Source organism: Kogia breviceps, chromosome 12, assembly GCF_026419965.1.
Source record: "Kogia breviceps isolate mKogBre1 chromosome 12, mKogBre1 haplotype 1, whole genome shotgun sequence".
Classification (NCBI taxonomy): Eukaryota; Metazoa; Chordata; class Mammalia; order Artiodactyla; family Physeteridae; genus Kogia; species Kogia breviceps.
The window spans coordinates 101,227,037-101,241,558 of record NC_081321.1 but is presented as its reverse complement, the minus strand read 5'-3'; the positions used below and the strand labels follow the sequence as shown (position 1 = coordinate 101,241,558).

General features: G+C 56.3%; 1 protein-coding gene across 2 annotated transcripts in view; it reads right to left on the bottom strand.

Moving 5' to 3' along the window:
• TAFA5 (TAFA chemokine like family member 5) overlaps nt 1–14,522 on the bottom strand; it is a 167,555-nt gene that overhangs the window by 38,180 nt on the left and 114,853 nt on the right. The gene's annotated exons all lie outside the window — the stretch shown is intronic.

Here is a 14,522-nt window from a genome sequence, read left to right as displayed (position 1 = left end):
CCCACCTGCCACGGGGAACCCCCCATCTCGGGGAACGGCCCCCGAGCGCCGTGGAGAGCCAGCCAGCTCCAACAGCAGGCTCTAGGGCAGCGCAACTCTTCTGTGTGATACCGTCCCCGACACGGTCCCCGACACGATGTATTTGGCAAAAGCCAGACACCACGCGACACAGAGATGGAACCTGATGTGAATGGTGGACTTTGGTTAATAACAGTGTATCACTGTCGGCCCCTCACTTGTAACAAATGCACTAACAATACTATCCTAACAAGGGGAACGTGGGGGCACGTGGGAACACTCTGTACTTTCTGTGAACCGAAAACGTCTCTAAAAATAAAGCCTATTAATTAAAAACAAACAGACGAAGGGAAAACACCCGCTCCGGCCAGACAATGTGGAAGAAGGCGTGTGGCCCAGCCTTCAGCAGGACAAGAGATGGGCCTGTCTCCGCAGAGCACAGAGCTGGGAGAGCCAGGACGCGGGGTCCTCTGCCGGCTGCCGGACCACGCCAGAGAGAAGAGAGCCCCCCGCTGTCTGTGGGTGCAGCGTGGCCATTATCGGGCACAAGGACCCCCCAGGCCGACAGCTCCGGATGGAGGAGCAGGCCGGACCCCTCTTCTGCCTGTCCGTCTGTCCTGCCCTCACGGCAAGAGTGCAAGACCCGCATCCTCACCCTGTGGAGCCCGGCCCTGCACCCACGTGGGAGGACCCACAAGGCCAGGGCTGGGCTGGATGCAGGGCGGGGGCATCGGGGGGAACGTGGAGAGCAGCACCTGTCACTTCCTCCTGCCAACTCGAGCCGGAGATGTTCAGGAAGGTGGAAGAGGAAACAGGAAAACAGAGATTCCATGACTTCGTTGGCATTCCGGGCAGGCGGGGGGGGGGGTAAGTATATATAGTAATCCACGGGTGATCTCAGCCCCAGCTCTCAGCTGATTAGACAGTAAAAGACATAATTAGCTAATTAGGTATCACAGAATCAGGGCAAAGACCCAGCTCTTGCATTCTGCTTCAAAATCATGTTTTAGAACTTTACCTACAATTGTTATGAGCTTGAAAGGTTAGAACTTTTCAATAGTGATGCTGGAAATGAGATCTGAGATCCGTCCTAGACCACGTAAAATATCAATAAGAATCGGACCACAGACCCGCACGCGTGACGTGGACGACTTGGGAGGACACGAGGGACCAGCCCCCGACCAGCAAAACACATGACCTGAAAGGAGAGACCGGTAAATCAGACCTCGTTAAAAAACTGGGAATTTCTGTTCATCCAAACACACCAGGAAGCCAGTGACCGCACCAGCCTGGGAGAAGACGTTAGCAGTACAAGCCTCACAGACTCAGAATAAAGAAAGCGCTCCTGGGAATCACTGAACAAACCGGCCAGTCCTTTGACAGATGCTTCACGAGAGATGCTTTCCACCCGCCCCATAAGCCTGGGGGATCACACTTGTTATTAACCGCTCAACAGAGAGACGCACGTCCACACCCAAACAAGGTGCCACGCTACAGCCCCACGGGAAGACTAAACTAAAAAGACCAGCGACGACAAGTGCTGATTAGAACACAGAGCAAATGGCAGCGCCACACACTGCTGGAGGCAGCTCCGGTGGTGCAAGCACTTTGAGAATCGCTTCGGGGGACGCACCGCAGCCGATTTGCGTCTGTGCCACTGCTGGCTATATATACGCCCACAGTTAACGAGTGTGCATGTCTACGAAAAGACACACACACACGTTCACAGCCACGGCACTCATAATAACTGAAAATTCACACTAACCCAAACACCCATCTTCTTTAGAACAGACAGACAGATTACGGTACAGCCAAGCAACGGAATTCTACACAGCAATGAAAATAACAAGATGTCTCTTCACACCACAAGGTTGATCTCACAGACATGGTGAGTGAGAGAAGCCAGGCACAAAAGTCTATGTACTGTCTCATTCCATCAATGCGAGGTTCCAGAAGACGGGGCACTAGCAACGGGAGGGGGTAAGACTGGGGGTGTGTGTGAAGCATCCTGCCTCCGGCGGGCGAGCAGTGCAAGCCTGTGTGTGTTACATCTCAATTAAAGTATTTTTTAAAAGAATACACACTTATTTTGGACTTCCGCATCCCACGCAAGGTCATGAAATCATTTCTGAACCTGCCTACACGGGCATCGTTATGAATCTGTAACTGTGTAGACTTGGATTCCCACGGCCACCAGGGATGCCTGATGCTGGAGGGAAAGCCTTTCGTGAGGAAGCGCTGCATTTGTTTTCTTCTCCTTTTGGTGTTGCTGTTCAGGTGTCAGAGGCACATTCACATTCAAAGGCGCTGATGCATCTCTTTATTTTTTATTTTTTTATTTTTTTTTTTTTGCGGTACGTGGGCCTCTCACTGTTGTGGCCTCTCCCGTTGCGGAGCACAGGCTCCGGACGCGCAGGCCCAGCGGCCATGGCTCACGGGCTTAGTTGCTCCGCGGCATGTGGGATCTTCCCGGACCAGGGCACGAACCCGTGTCTCCCGCATCGGCAGGCGGATTCTCAACCACTGCGCCACCAGGGAAGCCCTGATGCATCTCTTTAAAAACACACCTGCATCTCTGGTTTGCTGCCCCCAGAGGTCGTGCAGCCCAGTCACCTAGGAAACACGGATCGCTGGGTCCAGGGCCCTGCAGTTTGCCCTCTGCCCTTACGTCCACACTGGAGGGGGCCCTGGTGCTCAGGGTGGAGGTGACGGCCAAGGTCATGTGGGCAGCTGGGCGCTGGACCTGCAAGGACTCTCGTACTTAACCGCCGTGTGGGGGCCCCGACTCTGACATTCAGGGGTGGCACCCCGCTCCCGACGCTGTGGACCCAGAACGTGAACACCATACCTTCCCCAGTTACCGGTAAAATCTGCGTTGGATCAGCTGCTCGACTACCAGCCGAGGACACTTAAGATGAGGACAGTAAAGCTAAACCCAAAGCCGCTGAGGCTCAGGTGAGGAGGGCCCTTCGGGCTGATGCAGAGAACCATCCTCACGGGGGCTCACTGACCCCAAGGGCCCACGGCCCTCCCAGGGCTCCTCCGACCGCCAGGCCCCGGGCTCCGGCGGCAAACGCGGCTGCTTCTCGCCCACCAGGCAGGCAGGCTCGGCCCGATCCTGCCAGTTATCTGGACAATTAAAGGGACACTTTCATCACCTCTCCAGCTCCCTGCTGTGGGGCCTCCTTCCTCGCCCCCCCCCCAGTACAGCCCTGGAGAGCAAGGAAGGGGATGCTGACATTGCCGCCCTGCTGGACACTGCTGCCCCTACCCCAGCCTGGGCTCGGGGCGGCGGTCGCGGCCTGGAGCCCGGCCGCCTGGCCGGGAGCCGTATCCCAGTCCTGCGCTTCCTCCCTGCCGACCTCACTCCCCTTCACAGCACCCAGGGGAGCCCCTGGCCCTGCCTCCAGGCCCCTGTTGGGCACCTGCCCCCTGGCCCACAGCTGAGCCACACCTGCCGGGGGATAGCGCTCAGGCCGTGCCCAGGGCCGGGCTCAGGGCTTCTCCCTCCAGTTTCTCAACAACCCCACGGCGAGGGCCACCACCTGGCCTCCTGACTCGCCCGTCCACCGTCGCTGCCGCTTCCATCACCAGCCTAACCTCTCCCAGCACCCAGTGCCCTGACTTTATCGTCCAGAGAGCAGGGCAGAGATCTTCCAAAAGGCCGGCAGACACCACCCGTGCTCCCAGCAGGTGGGGATCAGCCCCTGCCCCCAACCACGTCCTGGGGAGCTGGTCAAAGGACCCGGCCCCTCCCGCCTCCCCAAGCCCTACCTGGGGTAGCCCTACCTACCTGGAGGCTGCGCGGGCACTCCCTCCACGCGGGTCCTGAAAGCGACCAGAGCTGCCCCTGCGTCCATGCCCGGAGCCAGCAGGACATGGGGGCAGGCCGGCTCCCTGGATCAAAATGCAATAGTCTTGTCGACAATTTCCCTGGCTTTCATGGGGTTTTTACCACGCTGCTGAACTGAATTTGAAATTTCAAATCCCATGAAAGAGCATGAGGTTCCCTCAAAGAAGGGCCTCCTTGGGAGGTGCAGAGCCCCAGGGCCCGCGCTCAGCCCCCATGGAAGCGGCTCCTCGCCAGGAGGCGCGGGAGGGATGCCTTCCCAGCCCCGGGTGGGTGTAGCCGCTCCAGGGCACAGAGGAAAGCCGCGGGGGCCTCACCTAACCAGGCCTGCAATTTCGGCGGCAATTTGGGCGGGAAGGAGAGGCTCGTAAAGGATGCCGGGCCCCACCCTCCTCCCAGAGGGGTCCCTACCACACCCCAGTTCCTGGGCCTGCCCTGAAACAAACGGTGCCAGGGGCCGTCTGCTCTACAGAAGTCGGACTCCCTGAAAAGGGGCTGGACTCACTGGGAGCGACGGGACCCGTGGTGTCCAGCTCCCGTGACCTCCACCCTCTGGCGTGGACGTGACCACGTCAGGCGGGCTGCACCCACTCTCTCCCTTCACAAGGTCGACCCCCAGGCAGGGCCCCCTGGCGCTAGACCACGGCGGCTGGGTATCTCCCTCTGCAGGCCCAGAGCCGGGCGATGGACTGGGGCCAAGGACGGCCCCGCCACCAGGCTGAGAACCAGTGTGACCCTGTGCTGGCACATGTGCACGTGGGCAAGGTGTGCACGAGAGAGAGGGGTCGCTGCCTCCCTCCTCTGCAGCCGCCAGCCCAGGAAGGAAGGGGGACTCAACCACGGGTTCTGACGGGCTCTGCGTCCTCGGCACGGCTCTCAGAGACTTTGCCCATGGCGGTACCCACTGCCCAGCAGCCAGCAAGCACCCAGGTGTGCTGCCCGCTGATGCCCACCTGCTCCTGACAACCGTGGCCCAGAGATGAGCGCTGGTGTCACCTCTTACAGGAAGTCTTCCCAGGTAGCCGCGGGCTGAGTCCACAGTTTCCTCCCCTGGGGTCTCGTGCCTCCTCCACTGCCCCACACACCTCAGGACACAGTCAGGACCTTTTGTCCCGTCTTCCCAGGGGTCCTCGCTGAGGCCAACAGCCTGGGCTCTTCTCATTCTGCACCCGGGTCTGGGCCTCTCAGCACCTCCGGGTGTTCCCTAGAGGGCACCGCGGCTTCCTGGGTGGCACTGAAACCCAGGGGCCTCCAGGCTGCAGCGGACCACTTGGGGCGAGCTCCATCCCACATGCGGCCCCGTCTCCAGTCTTTTAAGAGTGCTTCCCTCAATGGGCGTCTGTGGAAATAAAACCAGTGACTCATTTAAAGCCTTCAGCAAGGCCCTGGTGACCATGTAAACCTGCACATGCTGGCCTTTAGGAACTGTTCACAAAGATCCGTCACGCCCAAGTCAACTGCAGCTTTGCTTTGGGGGTCCTGAGAAACATCCAGATTTAAACTCCGCCCAAGGTCGGGGGCTCTGGAGCTGAGAGCCCCCTTTGCCCTCCTTCCTGAAGGAGACAGAAGATCAGCAATCTCAGGGAGGCGGACCTGCCTGCATCGGCCTGGACAGAGCCCGGGGACTCCCAGGGGACCCTGGGCGGAGCCCCGTGTAACAGGGTCCCACGCGCCCGCCACGATGAGCGTCTGCAATGTCCCCGAGCTCCAGGAGCGGGGCGAGAGGCCGGCGGCCTGCAGGTCTGCCTGCTGATCAGTGCACAGCCCCTGCACCCTTCTCTGAAGAATGTCACAAGTGTCCCTGCTGACGGCTGCGATCAGAGCACGAGGGTTCCCACCACACGCCGGGGCACATCAGCTCCTGGTTCCTGGGGAGAATCTCCTCCAAGACACTGTACAGATATTTCTTCTCCACACGCTGATTATCCTCAAATGCTGATGAAAATGTATAAGATGAGGGAGGCGACGTTATTAGCTTTCTGTTTTATAGCTTTCAGTGCACGAGTCTGGCACTTCTGTTAAATTTATTTTTGAGTATTGCATTCTTTCTGAAGCTATTGCAAGTGGAATTATTTTCTTGAGATCATTTTCAGATTGTTTCCTACCATGGTGGAGAAATTCCATTGAGTTTTGTATACTGACCTTGTATCCTGCAACCTTGCCAAACTCCTTTATTACTTTTAAGGGTGTACGTGGATTCCTTCAGATTTTCTTTGCAAAAGATCACGTCATCTGGGAATAGATAGCTTTGCTTCTTCCTTTCCCATCAGGATGACTTTTATTTATTACGTTTCTTGCCCAGCTGCCCTGGCCATGCTTCCAGGACAATGCTGAACAGAGTATCCAGAGAAGACATCCTTGCTCCTCACCCTAGGGCAAAAGCATCCAGTCTTCCCATTGAGTACGGAGCTGCCTGGTGGCTTTTCATGGATGCCCTTTGTCACGTTGAGAAGCTCCCTTTTGTTTCTAGTTTGCTGAGCGTTTTTATCTTGAAAGGATGTTGGATTTTGTTAAATGCTTCTTCTGTAGCCACTGACACGATCATGTGACTTTTGATCTTTATTCTATTAATACCATATATCACAGCTACTGATTTTCTTATGTTGACCCACTCTGGCACCCTTGAGATAAGTCCTCCTTGGTCATGATGTACAATCCTTTTCATATTCTCCTGGACTCCGTTAGTGTGTTGTGGAGGATTTCTGCCTCTGTATTTTATGAGGTCTGTAGTTTCCTTGTAATGTCTTTCCCTGATACTTTTGGTATTGGGGTAAACCCAGCCTCATGGAGTGAGTAAAGAAGTGCTTTATTTGGAAGCGTCTGAGAAGAATTGACCTTAATTCTTCTCTAAATTTGGTAGAATTCACCAGTGGAACCATCTGGTCCTGGGCTTTTCTTGCTAGGATGTTATTAGATTATTAACTCACTGTCTTGACTTGTCATGGGTCTACTCAGACTTTCTATTTCTTAAGTCAGTTTGTGTGTTTCTAGGAAGGTGTCCATTTCATCCAAGTTACCTAATGTGTTGGCACACAGCGGTCCATGGTATTCCTTTCCACCCTTTGTTTTTCTGTGAAGGAGAGTAAAAATAAAGAGGGGGGTCCTCCCTTTAGTTTCTGATTTAGTAATTTGAGCCTTTTCTCTCTCTCTTTCTCTGATCAGTCTAATTAAAAATAAAGTTTCGATATTTTTGTTTATCTTTCAAATAATTAACTTTTGGTTTAGTTGATGTCCACTGTTTTTTCTCGTCTCTGTTTTATTTATTTCCAGTCTAATTTTCGTTATTTTCTTCCTTCTACTTGATTTGTGTTTAGCGTGTTCTTTTTTTAGAGACTTAAGGTGGATATCTTTCTTTTTTGTTACGTTGCGGCACAGGCTCCGGACGCGCAGGCTCAGCGGCCATGGCTCACGGGCCCAGCTGCTCCGCGGCACGTGGGATCCTCCCGGACCGGGGCACAAACCCGCGTCCCCCGCATCGGCAGGCGGACTCTCAACCACTGCGCCACCAGGGAAGCCCAGATATCTTTCTTTTGAATATAATTTATGTGCAGATAAGGTTAAATAACTTACTTTTCACTCACGGCTGTATATAGCAGTCAGCTCACAAAATTTCTAAAAATTTAACACGACTCTTGCAAGTCCCTGCACGCCTGCTCGGCCCACCACGGGGGCAGGTCTGGCAGAGACTCCAGAGAGCAGGTGACACAGACGAAGGAAGCACTGGGTGGTGCAGGAGGCCAGGCAGGGCTGGACCCTCACTCACCCCTCTGCTGTTCCTCTACCCACAGCTCGCAGAGCTTAGCCGGACTGCTGGAGGCCACTCAGCTGCATAAAGGGCATACACAGGTTTCTAAATATGCATACTCACTTTTCCAAGTATGAAAACACCTAAAAGCTTTTGCCCCAAAAGACTGAGGCCTGCTGTCCGCTCTGCATCCTGTCCCTGTTCCTCTCAAAGAACGGGGTCTGGGGTCCGGACGGGGACGTGGGGTGACCACTCATTCAAGCCTGCTGCTAAAGGACACTCTGGCAGAGTCTAGGGCACGACCAGGGCCACAGAGCGATGCAGGTGGGCGTGGCCACGGAGCGACGCAGGGGGGCGTGGCCACCTCCCTGGGACACAGGGCTCAGCTCCTCCAGGAAGCCTTCCAGGGTTTTTGCTACTGCATCTGCCGGGTCAGCCCCCATCAGGTTTGTGCTGCCTGTGACGGCCCCCTCCTCTCATCTGATGCTTCTGCCCCTGCACCCTCCCTAGCGCTGCTGCCATGGCCCTGGGGAGAAGCAGGGTGATCCAGGTGAGGCTGCAGAGCCAGGTGCTGAAACACCAAGGCCCCCACCTGATGGAGAACTAAGGGCCACCCAGGCACGGGCCTCTGGGTTCCGTCCAGCCCTCACAGCGGGGAGCTGCCCCCTCCCCCGAGGCAGCCCTGGGCCCCTAACCCCTAACATCCTTCTGGGAATTCCCAGCCACTCCCAGCTTCCCCCGTTCCTCTCAGTTGCCTCGTTCTCTCCACCAGCATCTAAAGGCCTCACGTCTCCTTCCCTTTGGCTTCTGAGCCTCAAAGCCGGGTCCCAGCCTCCCGGTCCCTTCACAGGACCCTGGGCGGGGGCTGCGGACCCCGCTGCTGAGGCGGCGGTCCACTCTGCTCCTTACGCCGCGAGGCCAGTGTGACACGGAGGGGCCGTCCAGCCTCTGCTGGATCAAACACAAAGCAGACTTTGACTCAAACGCTCTCTGAAATTTTGCTTCCCAGTTATGTGATTTTTACCATATCCTACAAAACAGACGCCGGGCCCTGCCATCAGGGTTTAAGGAACGGTGGTCCACACGTGCCTCCCCTGTCAGACCTTCTCCAACCTGAGCTCCAACCCAACCAGGCTGTGGAACAGCCCACGTGCTGACCCCCGGTCCTCACCGCTCAGGCGGGATTGGAGTGCCGGCTCCGCCCCCGTCCCATCTCCCCCGCCCCCTGCCTAGTGCGAGGCCCCCCCATCTGGCCTTACCGGTTCACCCTCCTCATCAGCTCTGTGCATGTGGGGGGGGGGGGCAAGGGCTTTGCCTTGATTCACACACCTTACAATTCACGACTTAAAACTGCATCATTCGGCGGTTTCAGTGCGTCCAGAGCCGTGCATCCATCGCGCCCGTTTTAGGGCCTCTTCATCCCCCCGAAAGAAACCCCGTTCCCCTACCTATCACTCCCCGGCCCCCGGTTGCCACTAATCTGCTCTCTGCCTCCCTGGATCTGCCTATTCTATGTAAATAGAATCACATACCGTGGGCCCTTTGGGTCTGGCTTCTTCCCTGAGCGCCATGTTTTCCAGGTTCATCCACGATGAAGGTGTGTCAACCCCCGTTCTTTCTTACAGCTCAGTAACGTTCCATTATATGGACACACTACGCCCAGTTTACCCGTGTGTCCACTGATGGACGTCTGGGCTGCTTCCACCTTTTGTCTGTTAGGGCAGATGCTACTGTGAATGTGTGTGGACAAGTTTTTGAGTTGCCAGCTACAAATTGGCACCTGTCATCTACCTCCACAAGGATTAAATCCTGAGCCGCTGCAGCTGCTGACCTTCAAACCCTCCCCCCCCCCCCGAAAGGAGGTCAGGAAAGAGGCCCTCTGTGCTCTGGGAAAAACTGGCAGAGCCGGTCTTCAGATAGTTAGATATTTTCAGGAGAAGATGTTATGAGCCCAATTCTTGCGTCTCCTCTTAGGTAGAAAAGCACTAAAATCCTTCCTGGTGATGTCTGCTCCTCGTGACCAGCAGAAACCTTCTGCAAAAAATATCTGCTTGATTGCATGTATTTCCCCTTCACCAAAATCTCATATATACTGACCTCCCCCCCCGCCCCGCCTCTTCGGAGCAGTTTCTCAGAGCTCTCTGAGAGGCTGTCTCCTGGGCTATCGTCCTCATTTTGCCCCAGATAAACCTTAACTCGCAACCCTCACATTGTGCCGTTTTTGTTCGGTCGACAGAGTGGATGTATGTTTTCATTTCTGCTGGGGAATACCTCGGATTCCACTAGGAGGGGAACTGTCAGATCACAGGATAACTCTTGTCTAATCGAGACCATTTTTCCAAAGCAGCTGCTCCGTTTTACATTCCCACCAGCAGTGTAGGAGGGTTCCGATTTTTCCACACCCTCAGGAACACTTGTTATCATCTGACTTTTTGATTCTAGCCACGCTTCGGGGTGTGAAGCAGTATCTTATTGTGTGCTTGATTTGCATTTTCCTGCTGACTCATGAGAGCTGGCATCTGGTTATTCACGTCTATCTTCTTTGAAGAAATGTCTACTCAGATCCTTTGACAATTTTAAAATTGTGTTAATTGTCTTCTCATTTTTGAGTTGGAGGAGTTCTTTATATATTCTAGATAAAGGTCCCTTATCAGATCCACAATTTGCAAATATTTTCTCCCATTCTGTGGGCTGTCTTTTCACTTTCTTGATGGTGTCTTCTGAGGCACCAAAGTTTTTCATTTTGATGAAGTCCCATTTATCTATTTTTCTCTTGTTGCTTGTGCTTTTGGTGTCATATGTAGGAATCCTTTGCCAAATCCAGGGTCATGAAGACTTACCCCTGTCTTCTGCTACAAGTTTCGTCATTTTAGCCCTTAACATTTAGGTCTTTGATCCATGTTGAGGTTGCTGGTGTATGTATGGCGTGAGGCAGGGATCCAGCTTCGTTCTTTTGCACATGGGAATCCAGATGTCCCAGTGCCACTTGTTGAAAAGACCACTGTTTCCCCACTGGTCTTGGCGCCCTTGATGAAGATCAGCTGATGCGACGCGAGCCTTTATTTCTGCGCCCTCAACTCCTTGCGTCCACTAATGAGGTGCCTCTTCTGGGTCTTCACTTCTTCCCTGGCGGGGACCCAGACTCATCCCAGACCACAGCAGCCATCTGCACACAGTCCCCTCTCAAACAGCCATCTCTGCTCCAGCTTCTTCAGCAGAATCCCTCAAAGGCCATGTCTGGAACACGCATGTCTCATACATGGCTGGGAAGAATGTAAATGGGGGACAGCTGGTTCCCTAGGTTGGTACATCAGTTCAGAGAGGGCCTCTGAGCATCACAGCTCCTCTCACTCTAGGAAGAGTGGGATAATGTTCAGTTATTACCCAATCTGTGTGCACAGCTGGTGAGCACCCAGGAGGCCTGGGGCCACGGCTTTCCACCCAACACCCTGGGCCCTGTTTGCATCCCAGGCTCCCCTGGAAAGGAAAGGTATATTACAAGATCTGACCCTACTGTTCAGGCGTGTGACCTGGATGCATTTGTTCGCTGCTCAGGAATACAGAGGCATGTTGGCTGGAAGACAGGCCAGCTCCCAGCAGGCGCCAGTGGTCAACAGCATCAGCCAGGAGGTCCTGGCAGGGACTTTGGAGAGCCTGGCAGCCCATACACAGGGAGGACCCTCTCCAGACTGGACTGTGCCAGCCTAGGCTACGACCTCCTCCTCAGGGCTGCAGCGGCCCTCACAACGGGCCTGTGCAGAACGCCGCCTGCCCCCCCCACTCCATGGCTCCCAGGAACCCTGCCGGGCCCGGCCTAAGACTCCTGCCCTCACCCCCACCCCACCCCCACCATGGCCGGGGCAGTGCTGCTCCAGAAACAACCCTCTCTTCTCCCGCCCGACTGCCCGTGCCTGGCCCCTGGGCACCACGCTGCTTTCTTCACTTTGTTCTCTTCCAAGAGTTTCATGAGAATTCAGCTGATGGGAGGAAGAGCCTACCTTTATAAAGAAAGAGGCCACTTCAGGGAGAGTGGAGCTGCCTGTGGGTGACCTGCTGTGCAGCACTGGGCAGGGTGGGGCTTGGGACTGGGCCTCGGTCCTCTCAGCAGTGCTGCAGGGGCGTTGGGACTACGCACATTTCCACTGGTGGAGAAGGGCCCTCAGAGCCTTCCAGAGCAGCAGTGCCAGTGGAGGAGGCTTTTAACTGAGGTGTCCACGACCAGGGGCAGCCCCGAGGCTAGGTGCTGTTCTGTATTTGTGTGTAAGGACGTGGAGCCTTGCAGGGATAGTGGCGTTTGTTTGAGAAACTCTTTTGCTGATGGTTCCATGAGTTGGAAAGACCCTAGGCAGGTGAGGGTTAGGGTCCAGGCTTGGGGGTTACGGTCTACCCAGAAACACGGCCAGGAGCTCCCCTCTCACCACCAGCCCCCTCCTTTTACAAAGAGATACTTTCTTGGTGAGCTCCTATTCATCCTTTGGTACACTGCTCAAATGCTCCCTTGAAGATGCAGCTTTGCTAAGGTTCTGGACAGGAAGTGGCGGCTGTACTCTGGGGTCCTCCAGCCCCTGGCCCACAGTCTGGACCCTAGGCCCCCAGCACTGCATGTTCTAGGTACCCTAAAAGTCAACCTCCCCTTCCAGCTCTCCTCCACTCAGGAGCAAACACCTTATTTGATCAAACGAACGAGTGAGTAGGCAAATGAATGAACGATAAGTTAATAAATAAATGAATAAACATGTGAACAGATGCAGCTGGGCTCTAGTATTTCAAGCCCACGTATTCACCAAACATGACAGGGTCAGCACAAACCATCCTAATTTAAGCCCCGTTCATACCGAATTCCAAACAACCCCATGCAGCCCAAATTTTCTCTTTAGCAGGCACAATTCACACTTGAGGAAACATTATGTGCACAGAGCAAGAAAATAGAAAAGCAAAAATTAAATTAGATGGCAGCCTGGAAATGCCCACTGTGCAAAAAATGCCAGCTAACTGATTTGTGTGGACTCCCTTGAAAACGGCCGGGTTTTAATTTGGGTCTCTGGGACCCAGCTCCTGAGGCATGGGGAGGCTCACGGGAGAGGGGTGAGAGAACGCGGTTTCGGATGAGCAGACCCAGATTCAATTAGTAATCAGTTCTGACCTGTCTCTCCCGAAGGCTCCCAGAGCTAAAGACCAGGGGGGAGAGGAGCGGGCCTGCACCCCCTCCCTCCCTCCCTCCTGGCTGGGAAGAATCCATCAATGTCAGCCCGGAAGGCGCTCCAGCCACTTCTAGTTACAGGAGCTGCAGACAGGGATGTGCTGACTTAGCCCAGTTCACTGGGGGTCAAGGCAGACAGAGTCTAGGGTCAGTGGAGCGGCCTCGGAGTCGCTAAGCCTTTCCTCTCTGTAAAGACCGTCTGTGATTGTTCCTGAGGATGGTCCCCAAAGGCAAGGATGCTAGCACTGTGCGTGAACATCTGGCTGTTCAATGACACCCCGGCCGTGGGAGGTCAATGGCTGGATGCTCTTAACAAGGACAGACAACAGCTTCTTAGAAACAGTACTGACGCCAGCACGGGCGCTTCCTTCCCTTGTTCCAGATCCTCAAAAGGCACCAGCTGCCTCAGCGTCCTTCCACTGGCCTCCAGCCCCCCACATGGCACAGTCCTTTCTCACCATCTCCCAGGTGCCCCCGACATTCCCAGAGAGCCCTTCCGGGCCGGCAGCACGAGGCAGGTGGCACGTGGCCGAGGGGCCTGAGAGAAGCAAGGCGGGTCCCGGGGGCGGCCGGGGGGTCCCGGAGCCCCGTGCACCTCCACGGTGCTTCTGGGCGCCCCAGGCTCCGTGGGTGAGGCTCCCGCAGCCCTCTCGGCCCCAAAGGTGCACAGGACGTCGGGGCCTGGAGTGGTGAGGGCCGGGCCTGCTCCCTCGGGCCAAGAGCCCAGGCCCATCCCCGACTCCTTCCCTGTCCTGCTGGAGGCCACGTGGGGCCAGAGCTCCAGGCCCCGGGCCACGAGCAGACTCACTGCCCCGGCCAGGTCCCCAGACAGTCCTGGACAGGCTCACTGGTGACACTGACCTGGGCCCCTGAATCAGCCCCAACCCTGAGGGGTCCTTCCTTGGGGGCCTTTCTCCCGTTGGGGGCTGCACTGGGACCCACCCGGCTTGTCAGAAAGCCTCCCCCTCGGGGATGATGTGTCCTCGCTCCTGATGCAGCCCTACCCGCACTGCTGGCGAACCTCCCAGAGTGGCCAGGAGCTCACGATGCCCCAGCCCTATGCCCAGCACGCCCGCCACCTCTCCCGTGACCTTCGCCAGCACCGCCTGCAGCAGGCAAGGTGGTCCCCCCACGTCCTAGGTCAGAGCAGGGGAGCCGGTGGGACTCCCGGGCGGAGGCAGCAGTTTGAACCAGGGAGCTGGGCCCCCACAGCCTGTGCAGAGGCTGTGGGGGAGGGGAGGGATCGACCAGAAGAGCCAGGGTCCAAGTCCAGCTCTGGGCGGCCCTGTGCATCCCTGCCGCCCCCACGGGATGGAGCGGCTGATACCTTGGAGCCTCCACCTTGACCGCGGTGACCGCGTCTTCTCCAGCCACCCCACACCCCTGCGTGGGGCCATCCACCCCAAGGAGCCTGGACCGACACAGGCAGCTGCCAGCCAGGCCCACGGGAGCCCCCAGGCTGCCAGAAGAGGGGTGTCCCCCCTGCTCCAGTCCTGGGGCTGGGTAGGGCTCCGGCCCGGCTCCAACGCCGCCTCCCCCACTCACCCGCTGGCCCTGCCCCAGACCCCTGCTGGGCCCTGCTGCATCCGCCCTTGGGAAGCCCAGGTCCCCTGCAAAGCACCCACGGCGTCTCCTGCGCCAGGGGACGTGCCCACGTCGGTGCCCTGACGGAAGCTGCGGGGACTCCTCCCCGCTTTGTAAAGAAGGCT